A 13455-nucleotide genomic window follows, 5' to 3' on the forward strand; every position below is an offset into this window, starting at 1 on the left:
GAGAATGTCTGCAAAATGTTGTCAAATGAACATTTGGTCATTCCTTTGAGAGGATAGCATTAAAGGATTGCCTATAAAATAGAAAGGACAAATACGGATAAAACACTAAATTAGAATTTAGATAGATTTATATGATAATAGATGCTGCACAGAATGAAAAAGGTCAGCAGTGATCCTCAAGCCTTTCTTCGGACAATTCGAGCAATATATGCCTATATTGTACTATGCCTTTATCCCTCCCTCTATCAGTCCTTGCTGGAATGGGTTATTCAGTGGCTTTTAGTGAGTGATTTGATTTAATGAGTAAGACTTTAATTATGTATAATTTCATGAGTGGGATTCTGGGAGGGTATTCCTGCCAGAGATTAATGCCGCTGGATTTATCAAAGGGTTAATTTATCAGTAAAAGGCTCAAATCAAAAGAAATCAGAGAAGCAAAAAAAGAGCGAGAGACATACAATATAGAGTGACAGAATAAATGGTCGGAGAAAAAGAAAACAAAAGGAGTCAGAGGTGAATGGAGAACAATGTTTATGGCCATAAATATAGAGAGACAAATGTTAAGAAGGAGAAAATATTAAGAAAAAAGGTTAGAGAGTGACAGGTGGTGATGTGTGTGGGTGAAGGGGCGTAACCTTGTGATTACTGAACATGTATTTCATTAATCACCCTGGTGACACTTCTGACTTAATGAAGCACTGTAATTATCTACATTAGTGAACAGTGTACAAAATACACAACACAAGTAGCTACAGCAGGTAGACTGCTATGTATAAGCTTGGAAAAAAAGATTTTAAATATTTAACACTATCATATCTTACCTAAACAGTAGGGTTATGATGGATTTTTGTTACATTAGGGGTCAGTAACCACCAATATTCCCCTGTTTATTCATTCCTTCACGCTGACTTTTTGCCATGTACCTGACTTTGGCATATTTCAGACTTCACTATAATTGCTTGTCCTTAACCTGCTGATCTCCTATAAATGCCCTACCTTCATATCTGTGTTGCCTGTTCTGATCTATGGTCTGCAAAAACATTTCTTACGCTAAATTTTACTCACCTAAAAAATTCTATAGCCTGTTATTATGGAGACACATCTGCATAGTAACTGTGCACACAAAATTGAAGGAAAAAAAATGTATTTGTATATAAGATTGGTAAATGCAATTGGTTACCTATGGCGGGTGAACATTTCAAAGTTTTATTTGTTAAACTTACAGATTTGGCCACTTTAGTTGGAATTGGCATGAAGAAGCTCTCTGCTGAAATTAGTATTTCTTCAATAGAGTCTTATAACTAGCTTAAGCTGGACTCACGGACATGCTTCTCTTTCATCAATACCAGGACAACAGCAGCAGGTAGGTATAAGCTGACTCAAGGTCAGGTTTATTAACAAAATGCTTGCCTGTTCGGCCCTGACTTACAACTGGAGGGCTTCTCTATGCCTGCTAACAAAAAAGACTTGTAGCAACCTCACTTGCGTGTGGCGCTCACACAGACGGGCAGAGAGCTAATTGCTTTCCTGACTTTCCTTATATACCTGCTTTCTGATAACTTAATTAGGCAACAGGTGAGCCTCTGATCTGCTACTTCCCTTAGAAGAGGAATCTTGGAGAAATGTACCTCCCCCTCTGCTCCAGCCACTGGGACTGAGGAACTGTGACCACAAGACAGTCCACCACTGAAAATGCATCTGTGTGACCCTGCAATCTTCCTGGCCTGGGATCCACTGTACAATTATAAGACTGCACAGCCAACAACCAATCAAAGGCTACCGTAGTTCTTTCTATATTCAGGTTCATCCAGACAGTGACTAACCTGAATGTTTTGCTTAACAAATACCGTATTTTTCGCCCTATAAGGCGCACCGGACTATAAGGCGCATTAGTCCGATGCGCCTTATATATGTAATAATTCCATATATAAGGCGCATCGGACTATAAGGCGCGGGGTCCGGGGGCGTGGCGGAGGTCCGGGGGCGGAGCGGAGACCCGACGGGACGCGACGCCGAGACGCGACGGGGAAAGCGGGGAAGGTGAGCGGGGAAGGTGAGGGGGAGGTGGAGGATGGCAGTGGACCATACTTACATAGGTCCCCGCTACCGGAGACAGCAGATCTCCAGCGGGAACTGCAGACCATGGGGCAGAAGTTGTTCGTGCCGCGTGGTCTGCAGTTCCCGCTGGAGATCTGCTGTCTCCGGTCTCCGGTAGCGGGGACCTATGTAAGTATGGTCCGCTGCCCAGCGCCATACATAGGGCGCACCGGACTATAAGGCGCACTTTGGATTTCCACGGAAATCCAAGGCTTTTAAGTGCGCCTTATAGTCCGGAAAATACGGTAATATTTGGGGGATTCTAGTGCCCATTTGATGGCAAGACATTGCTTCTCCACAACAGCGAAATTTTCTCTTGATTATTCGGTTTTCTGCTTAAATATATCACAGGATGTTCTTCTCCATCACTGATCTGTGTCGAGACTGTCATATTCCTGTCTCTGAAGCATCAGTTTGCACTACAAACACTTTCTTAACCCTTGAAGAATGCAGCAATTTGTGAGTACAGGCTCAGCCTTTTTTCCCAAAGCTGACCACTGTCTCTTTCTGTGGTACTAACTTTTCAACATTTAAACTTATCTAAGTGAGTTTGATATTGATTTCTTGTGACACATTGTAGTTTATGTACATTTTTGGGGTGTTTTACATTTTCTACTTCTTGTCATACCGCACATTTTTTTTGTAAAAAAACTTTTTTGCCACTTGTCTTCTTTTTCATTCCATAATTTTTTAATGTTTGGTTATTTTGATGGATGTTAGTAGGTTTATAGTTTTAGTAGCAAGTTCTTTGTTTTTTGGAAATCTCTTAAAAATCTTTGTTTTGTGATCATATGTTCTATAAACCCCCATACGCAACTCAATTATTTGAACTTTTATGAACATCTCATACTATTCAGATCACTTGGGAAGCCTGTTAAACTTTTTTTTCGCAGGAATCTAATAATAATAATGGTTGAAATTTCAATTTTCAAGAATATTCTCATTTAGCCCTAAAATGTACACATTTAGGGGATGTTAGATGTAGTGATCATTTTTTATTCAAGGGAATTCGGACATACAATTCGCACACTGAAAAAAACACATATAGGTCGGTCTCGTAGGACCCAATCAAAGAGGAAAAATAAAAATGGAGAGCACAAGATACGTGGGTGGTTACAACACAGTAATTTCCACAGAAACGTAGATATAGGGAATATAAGTATATATTCAATTGTAGTAAATCAATACAGTCCAACGTAGAACCAAGAACAATACAAGATAAAGCAAAATAAGACAAAGCACATAACCAAGCACCTGCATCCCACCACTACCCCAGGGTCCACCTTTCACAATAGAATACAAAAGAGATGGGAAAAACTAGTATGTATTTTCAAATATAGGACTAAGTAGGAATTTGGGGAACAGAAGTAAATGGTGACGCAAATGACCTATCCCAGGTAGCATAAAACTTATTTTTCTCTTTTTTTGTGGATAAGTACCCAATTCTTCAGGGGGAGAACATTATTAAGTAATTTAATCCAGTCATGAAGAGATGAGGAAGGGGGGAACGTTGGTTCGGGCAGCTATCCAGAATTTGGCCACTGTTTTCCTAGCGCAATACAGGGTTTCCATAATGAAAGTTCAATCTGTGGTAGATTGGAACAGTTCCAAGTTTACCAGGAGGTGACATAGATTAGGATCCTAATCTGGACCTGCTCCCAGGTTTCAGAGCACTTAAGACATATAGTGGAAACGATCCCAGCACAAATGGCAGTTATGGAGGATGAAAACAATTCTTCTTTATTTAATGAATATAAAAGTACATGTATCCGTAGAGAACAGCAAGTGGCCTACGCGTTTCAGCTAAAAAGCCAAGCAAAATCTTGTCAGGGGTCTGTGTTTGCTCAAAAGTTACATGTATGCACATATAACACACACTTGCTTGATATAAGGCCTGGTATAAAGTGCTAATAGATTGCCAGCACACGTGATGGTAGTGTGCTCACTTAAAGGATAATACAAATAAGGGAGATCTGCTATCTAGCAGGTTAATGGTGGCATTTTACTGTTGCCATATACTGACTTAGTCAGTCTTTTATACGTAAGACTCTTCCTCCATACTCTAGTTTGCCCTTTCCATCCACCAATCTTGGCTGTGATTGTGGTTGTGATGTGTCCTCTTCTTATCCGTCCACCTGCTAGTCACACCTGCCGAAGGTGAAGTGTCATGGCTTCATGACATAATTGCTTGAGGTTTACTTTGGCTAGCAAGGTGATATCTATATTGCAACAAGCTATCAAATTCACAATCATCAGGGGGTGGGTTACTGGAATGACCCACCTTGTGATGTAGAAGGTGATGTCATTTATGAACACAGGCTGGGTGATTGGCAGTGGCCAGATAGGTTGAATACTCCTTCAGTGATCAGCCAACCAGAGTAAAAAGTGATGTTATCTCTGAGCATCGCCTGCATGGTTGGCGGGGGCTAGGTAGGCGGAACACTCTGTCTCTGCCAGTCAGCCATCCGGGGAAGAAGCCACGCCTCATCGCCTTAGGTGGGCGTGGTTAGCCTATAGTGGGATCAGAATAGGGCACATCACACCCATGATACCCGCTGCCAGGATTGGTGGATGAAAAGTGCAAACCGTATGGAAGAGAAGTCTTATGTATAAAAGAATGGCTTTGTCAGAGTATGGCAGCCGCATTATCACACTGGCAGGCCACCACCACCTGCTAGGTGGCAGATCTCCTTTTTGATTTGTCTTTTAAGCCAGCACTCTACCATCAATTGTGCTGCCAATCTGTCAGCACCTTAGGTATACCGAGCATGCTACCATTAAGTAAGTCTGTGTCATATCTGCTTACCTGTAACTTTTGAGAAAACACAGACCCCTGACGAGATTTTCCAGTCAGAAAAGCATAGGGTCATGTATAATTTTAATCTTTGTACAATCCGTACATAGATAGTCATAGTCACAATCTAATAATTGTAGATAGTATAGAATTGATGCTATAGCATATTGTTATGGCTGTTTAAGGGAATGAGCTGAAATCAAAGTGGCTCATAGACAAGGGAGTAACAGTGGGAGATCCAATCTGTCTCTGAGTGACAATCACAGCTCATTTTGGACAGTATAGCATGCACTGATTAGTGTAGCAATCCTTGTATGTCATCAATAGGCTATAGACAGTGAAGTGAGAATGAAAGACCCAATTTGTTTCTTTAGTCAGCCAGATTTCAAGCGATTATCAGACAGTACAATGTGCACAGAAACCAGTCAAGCAATTTGTCATCAGCAATAGGCCAGAATCTACTGCATTTTAGCCTTTGGACTAAGGTGTCTGATATCAGCAAGTATTTGAGGACAGGAATACCGCAGATAGCCTCATTTGACCAGAGGGTATACGATTTACTCAATTTACACTCACACAGTAATTCAGGAATGAGTTGCTCATCACCAACAGTGAATTAGACGGAATAAGTATAAATGTGTGTCTGTTTAATCTTGTAGTGTTTTGAAAGTAGCCATTTATTTTAATATATTAATTAAAAGTTACATTTTAGACAGTTTATTGTATATTGCATACTGTCCTACCTCTTTCAGTGATTCAGAAGAGAAAATAAGGACATAAAACATGGTATAGAGTCCTCACAGTGAAATTGTTTATAACACATGTGGCATCACTTTCAGAAGTATTGGCACTCCCCGCTTCCTGGTCTGAAAAAATCAAATGTTTTATTGTCACCTCTTGGTATTCCAGGAAAGTTGCCCTAGGCCTGCACATTGATGTAACACGTATGCACTATACAGTGCAATCTGCATGATATGTGTGGCCAGCTTCTTGTATCACACCCTCCATTTCCACATGGTGTTATAGGGCTGAGGCACCTGTTCCGACAAGTCAAACCCTACCATGTACTTATTATAGTTCAAAATGTAGTCAGGTTTGGGGGCTTTCTATACAGGCACCTCATACTGGGACAGAGATGCTGATGTTGTTGTATAGTGCCCTGATCTCTTGCCATCTAAGTTTTTGCCGAGCAGAAACTTCGGGAGAACTATTTTCTCACACTGCCAAATGCAGCCGTATTGCTGAAAGCGAGGCACTTGAATAGTGTAACACTTGTACCCTGATGTACTCTTGCTCAGTTTATACATCTTTACTCCAGGGTAGAGAAGGGGGTGCAGGCTCTAGATTCAACCACAACCCCTGTCACCTATCTAACAAGCCTCGCTAACCCTTTTAGGGATTTTTGGTCCAGAATTCCTACACTGACTGAGTATACAGGAAAGAATACCAACACAAAAAGACAGATAACACAAGTCAACAGAACTAGGTCAATTCCAAGATAGCAGTGAAGAACAGAATTGAATATCAAGAAAATAGACAAATAACAAAGCAGAGGTCAGATACAGCTACAGTATAGCAAAGTAACAGAAAGGACACATAGGAAAAGGTATCAGGAGACTACTAAAGCCAGCAAGGTGTAATAGAACCTGACAAATAGTTAAAAGAGCTCCTGGACACCACACCTAGCAGCTGACTGCCCATCACTCAAGTTAACCTTTTGCTTGACAGGGCTGAGCTGTAGAGGGTGGGTGTGTGCAATAAGTTCCAATACAGCAGCAACCTTAGCCACAGTTCACACACACAAAATACAGAGAACTATCAATGCCTTCTAAGTCATATTTTGCAGTCAGGATATAATGTAACACTATGTACACTCCGTACTTAAAAGTGGGTTTGCGGGGCAGTAGAGGATAGATGATCACAAAAGGTCACTCATGATGAGAGGGATCACACTGGAGAAAAGGACCGAGGATAATGGGAGAATAGGAGTGATCAAGGAGGTAGGTGTAGTACTGGGACAGTCTGCGACTCCAGGTGCAGAATGGAGTTGCTGGTTAGCAGGAATACTGCTTAAATAGCCCATTTTTACTGTAAAATGCTGTGATTGGTCAGTAGGATTTGACTGACTAATCACACTGATCGCTGGGGCGGGATCACTCTAATTGGCTAATGGATGATAAATGCCGCCCTATTTTTTTTTTTCTCAATTACATAATTCCTATACAAGGATAGACTATATTTTTGTGCCTCACCGCTTGCTCTCCTCTGCGGTCAACTCAGAAATTACTTCAATTGTCACTTTGGGCCATCCTCTGGTTTTCCTCACTCTCTCCATCTGATCAAATGGATATTAAATTAATCTGTTTTGCAGGATCAGATTTGCTTATCTGAACTAGATAGAAGTAACTCAGTATTTTAAGTCAGATCATCTTCAGGATACTGCCACTCCAAAAAAAAAAATGACTACCCTTCACGACTTTGAGGCCAAACACAAACAGCACCTACAACTTTCCACCCCTATTTGTGCTCCCGTTCGTTTTACGGGTTGGGGAAAAGCCTGGTAAACTATTAGCCAGAATCCTGCAGGATACAAAAGCTTTTACATGGCTACAATTAGGGTCGGACTGGCCTACTGGTGTGCCAGTGGGTCCCGACACCAAATAGCCCCGCTCGCTAGAGCTGTTCCGACTCTGCTCCTTTATTCCATTCTGAAAACATTAACTTCCATACAGATGGAGTTAAAAGCAACGATAAGCTATGAGCTCTCCACATCATCATTGTGCCTCTCTGCTGCTTTGTTTAACTATTCTACAAAGAGGAGAAGGGGCCATATTAAAAGAAGGAGATGAGAGGGGCCACAAAAAAGGGGGAAATTGAGAGGGGGCCAACAAAATGGGGGGGGGGGGTACAATCAGAGGTGGAGTTGGGAGTGAGAGGGAGTTAACAGGGGCCCCAGAATAAGAGGGAGAGATACAAGGGACAACAGTAAGAGGAGGAAGGTGAGGGGGGCCATAAATGAGGGGGGTGAAAGGCGGTATAGAAGGTCAGGGGGGCCCACAATGAGAGAGGAGATACCAGGGGGAGCTCAAAAAGAGGGGAGAGATGAGAGGGGACCCATAATAGGAGGGGCAACATTAAGAGGAAGAAGATGAGAAAACCACAAATGAAAAAGGGGAACAGAAGATGAGGGGGGCCAACGAGATACACAGAGATGAAAGTGGCTTAGAAAAAGAGGGAGAGATTAAGGGGGTTACCAGGGGACCCACAAAGAGAGGAGGTATCAAAGGGGGGCTCAAAATGAGCGGGAGATGAAGGGAGCCCACAATAAGAGGCGGGGACACAAGGGGGCAACATTAAGAGAAGGGAGATGAGAGGCGGCAAAGAAGATTGGGGGAACCACAGTGAGAGCAGGTTAGAAAAAGAAAGTGAGATACCAGGGGGCTCACAATAAGAGAAGGGGAGATGAGGGGCTACAAAATGATGGTGGGATGAAAAGGGATTAACAATAAGAGGGGTATATATAAGGGGGCCCATAATTAGAGGGGAGAGAAGAAAAGGGCCATGATAAGAGGGGGAAATTAGAGGGACCCATAATATAAGGAGGAAATAAGGAGATAAGAGGCCACTATATGAAAGGAAAAAAAGAGGCCATAATATGAGTGGGAGATAATGGGGAGCACAATATGAGGGAGAGATGGGAGGCCACACTATGAGGAGGAAATGAGGGGCCACAATATAAAGAGGGAGATGAGAGGGTCATAATATGAGAAGGGAGATGAGGGGCCACAATATGAGGGGTAGATGACAGAGGCCACAATTTGATAGGTAGATGAGAGGTCACAAAATGAGGAGGTGATGAGAGGGCCACAATAAGTAAGTTAAAAAATAAGCAAAAAATAAGTTCTTGCTTAATACTGGACTTTAAGGCCATGTTCACAAGATGTGATTGAATTGTATTTTAAAACATATATCAAGCGCATCTATAGAATCTCCTATCTGAGCACAGTGTCTTTAGACCTAGTTACTTGTGTTCGGTAAGTAGCAATATGTGTTTTGCCACATTAATAAAACATTTGCTGCTGCTTGTCAGATTTTATGTTTAGAGTTTATGTTTAGACACATCTGTGTTCAGGGAGGACATAGTTCAAAATGCAATACAGTCGCATGTTGTGAACATGGCTGTCACAGGTGCTCCTGATACCCATTTCCCAGGTCGCAGGCACACCCGTACCCCTCTCCGTGGTGACGGCTCCCCCAGCCTCTCACCTCTCCAAGATCCTGCTCCTGTCCCAGGCTTCCGAGCGAGCGTCTCCCAAGGTGCGCGCGCCGGTGCTCGTCAATTTAAAGGGCCAGCGCACCGTTGATTGGCGCTGGCCATTTGCCAGATTCTGATAAAAGCCGGCCTCTCCCAGCATTCCTTGCTGGATCTTTGTGCTATATCCTGTCGGGAAAGCTTTGTCTTTTGCCTTGTGCCTGTCATTTGATTCCCCGTTGTGACCCCGGATCTGTTCCCGTTTAAGCTCCTTCACTGGCACTCTTGACCTCCTGCCTGCCCCCGACTACAAACTTGCCTGCTGACTCTGTACCCCGCCTTGGCTGCCACCGAGCACCTGTGGAGCGACCTGGTGGTACCAAGCCGCAGCAAGTCCAACCTGCTTTGCAGTGGGCTCTGGTGAAAACCAGTTGCCATTTAGATTCCGGTCCCAGTTGTTGGCTTGTGTCATCGTCTGCGGTGGTCTAGGGGGTCCACTACCCCTGAAGCCTGACAAGGCATTATGAAGCTTTCACACCATGAAGGAAATTTTTCCAAAGTGTCAGAGAACAGAACTGTTCTAGGTACCTGTGGCAACCAATCAGAGCTCAGCTTTAATTTTGTATGGTTGTATGAAAATGAAGTCTGAGCTCTGTTTTCCTGCCATGGGATACTAGAACAGTTTTACTTCCAGACATTTCTGATAAATCTACCCCGCTGTGTTTGCATTCTAGCCCCTTTCTGACAAGGCCTCAAAAGGCTTTAATGACCAGGGAATTTATGCAACATTTTTATACTTACTAGTTTAAGGGCCATAACTTCCTTTTTTGTGCAATACCGTAAAAATTCTGTGGCATTTCTAAAGTGATACATAGGTATAGTTAAAAATTAATAGAACGTTGAAGTTCTTATTTTCATTTTTATATTTTTAGGGACCATTATAAATTAATTCCTCAGTATGTGATGGTCGTTTTGGTATACAAAATGTATAGTCTGGGGCAAACAGGGCTATTTCCATAGTGTAGTGGGGGATTTTTTTTATTTTATTGGGGAAAATAATGTGTACAGGCGGTCCCCTACTTAAGAACACTCGACTTACATAAGACCCCTAGTTACAAACGGACCTCTGGATATTGGTAATTTATCGTACTTTAGTCCTATGCTACAATAAACAGCTATAACAGTTATCAAATGTGTCTGTAATGAAGCTTTAGTGTTAATATTGATTCTTATGACAACCCAACATTTTTAAAATACAATTGTCACAGAAACTAAAAAAGTTCTGTCTAGGATTACAATGATAAAATATACAGTTCCGACTTACATTTTTTAAATATTTTTTAAATATTTATTAATATGTGATCTGTGTATGTAGGCTCTTACTTTAAATGTCAATAACTTTATATGTACATTTCCACATTTTTCCACATTTTTTCTGTTTTTTTTTTCTTTCTAGTTTTCACCTGTAATTAGGGCATCTGTAGGAGCCCCAGTTACAGGGGAAAACGACCTTCTGTGGGGACACTTTTTCGATCTGAGCTGGCTATGACTAAGGACGGCCAGATTTAACAGGAAAGAGGGCTGTGTTCTGGCCAATGGCCTTCAGTTTGCTACTCATTCCCTAGACTTCAGATTGACTGGTAGTAGTAGTTACACTAGAGTGAGGGTTGACTTATGGTAGAGATTACACTAGACTTACAACTGACTGGTCTAGTGATTACCCTACTATGTGGACTTACTAGTGCTAGTGTTTATAATATGTTGAGGACTGACTGGTGGAAGTGACTACTCTTAATATAGGACTGACTGGTGGCAGTGATTTTACAAGACTTTGTACTGACTGGTATACTAGACTGAGAACTTACTTATGTCACCAGTTACACTAGACTGGTAACAGTATGTACACACACAATGAATGAAGTCTACACTACACTGAGGATTAACTTATGGCAGTGGTTAGACTGGAATGAAGGCTGATCAGTGGCAGAGATTCCACTAGACTAAGGAGCTGTGGCACATATCAGGGAAATAAGAACTGTGTGCATTATATATCAATATAATGCACAGAGTTCAATCCCCAGCATAACCTTATTGGTGTTAGCCTGGTACGTGGTGCCTAATTATCAGACAACTCCTTTTTTTAGGGCAAGGTCACACATGCTGCTAGCGTTGCATTTACAAATGCAAAGCCAGCACATGGAGATGGGCCTAGACCCGATCACATATGCATTTCCATGGAGACACATGCAATCACCAGTGCCTGGTGTCTTGCATTTAAACAATACAAGATACTGGGTGCTGGTTACTAATCACATGGCCTAAGCCCGCCCCATGTACTAGCTTTTCATTTTTAAATGCAAAGCTAGAGGCACGTCTGACCACACCCTTAACTGACAGACCCTTTTTACCTTTTGCAATGTTTAAATGCAAGACACTGGGGCACATTCACTAAGAACAGTGCAAACTGTTTGCCTGTGTATAGTGCAGAGTACACCAGATTCAGGATTTCTGGCGCCCTCTGCACTGCCCTGACAGAGTGCACCACTTTGTTTTGGTGAACTTTTAACAAAGGGCATGCAACACATTTCTGTAGGACTTTGTATGTTACATATGGCGACCGAAACGCCCCTTCAGTGCAGAAATCACGCAGCCTCAAGCTGTTTTTGAATCTAATGATAGCAGTGGATCAATGGAGAATACTCCTCCTGGGTCCAGCTCTGCTCTTTTCTAGAAACAATCCTGGGCTCCGATAAGGAATGTAAGCACTGAGAGTGCCTAGGGTAGCATCAACTGTAAATCCATCCCAGGGTGGATCATATTTGTGGGTGTCCAGGCATATGCACTACATTAATGTGTATATTAATGTGACTTATCTCTCCTCCCACAATCAAAACACATGGGACCGCTTTAACCCTGTGCACCAGGACTTGCTATTAGGTTGAGGTGCTACGGAGGGTGTATGGAGAGAGCTCATGGGCTTAAGGCCGCGGTCACACGTTCCGCTAGGCGTCCGTCATAACGCGACGCTAGCGCACAGGGGGAGGTCCTCGGCCCGAACGCACATGCGGGCCAGGGAAACGCATGCGATTGTTAAGCCAATCGCATTTACATACCCATCCCGTCGCGATAACCGAGGTGCGTTGTCCGACGAGGATTTGGAGCTTGTAGTTGTCCCCATGCTGCTGTCGCCTCAGGAACTCAGATTCTGTGGGGGAGATTTATCATTAGTCCTATGTAGCTTCTTGGTGTATAATTGTCACAAACTTTTGCGCAAACATTGTTTTTGTGGGTTTTTTCAGCGAGAAAGTGGCGGAAAAAATACACCACAGAGTGTAAAACACCACATTTATCAACTGAGGATTTTCAAAAGAACTTAAAAAGAACGCAAATTTAATTGCAAAACTATACCACATAGGAGGTGGGGAATGTGGGTCCATTGCTACTACAGGGGGATATTTATCTCAAACTTGCTCAATTTTGAAGTTTTTGCACAATTTTATGTTTGAGGTATCTGAGAATTTCCTGTGCAAAAATATTGCAAAAAAGCAGAAATTGAGCAGATGTGCAACTGGTGCAATCTATTCGCATAGAGCGCACACAGCTTTTAACACTGCACTATAAATCAGACTGTAGGAAAAGTCTAACACATAGACAACTGCTCAAATCCTGCCTAATGATAAATCTCCTCCTGTGCGACAGAGAAAGAGATTTAATTATAATTACATTTATGCTAGTGCATAAACATTTTTGGATCACGGACTGCATATTAAACCTTGCACTATTTCTATGTAGCTGTGATGTTGGCCCTCAGAATGAATATTATTGGTGGACACTACTTACATAGAATGGTTGGAAAATATAAGTCTATGAAGTTCAACCAAGTGAAGCAAGGGACACAACTGAGGAAAGAGATGTAAGGGAACACATGTCTTTACAATTCTATAACTACATTTTAGAGAAAGAGTGCCCCTGTGACTTTTGTAGTGATTTAACATTAAAGAAAAGTTTATGTGCGAGCCATCTATTATTATATCTGTGTTGGCATTCCTCGGTTCGGTCTGTAAGGCGGAGGAGATGCTGACTTTCTCCTGGAACTCACTTTGTTTGGTAATGTGAACATTGGTTTAGTTGCTGGTCTGCTGATTCATTGCACCACACCCAGTATATAGGCAGAACTGGTCATTCTTGTATTTGTTTAAATTAGAATGTTAGTATTGTAAAACTTTAACATACATTTTGAAATTGACCAAATTATTAGAATTAAACTAATGTAGTAAAAAAAGCTAAACGATTTCTAATGTGGTATTTTATT

At 42.0% G+C, this 13455-nt stretch overlaps 1 long non-coding RNA gene across 1 annotated transcript in view; it reads left to right on the forward strand.

The window, feature by feature from the left end:
- Positions 1-1229: 1229 nt before the first annotated feature.
- Positions 1230-13455, forward strand: part of LOC140118823 (uncharacterized) — a 38196-nt gene continuing 25970 nt past the window's right edge. Inside the window, exon 1 of the long non-coding RNA XR_011853264.1 lies at positions 1230-1363. This is a non-coding gene — a long non-coding RNA (uncharacterized lncRNA). The remainder of the gene's footprint in view (positions 1364-13455) is intronic.

The sequence above is a fragment of the Engystomops pustulosus genome, chromosome 2 (genome assembly GCF_040894005.1).
Source record: "Engystomops pustulosus chromosome 2, aEngPut4.maternal, whole genome shotgun sequence".
Lineage (NCBI taxonomy): Eukaryota > Metazoa > Chordata > Amphibia > Anura > Leptodactylidae > Engystomops > Engystomops pustulosus.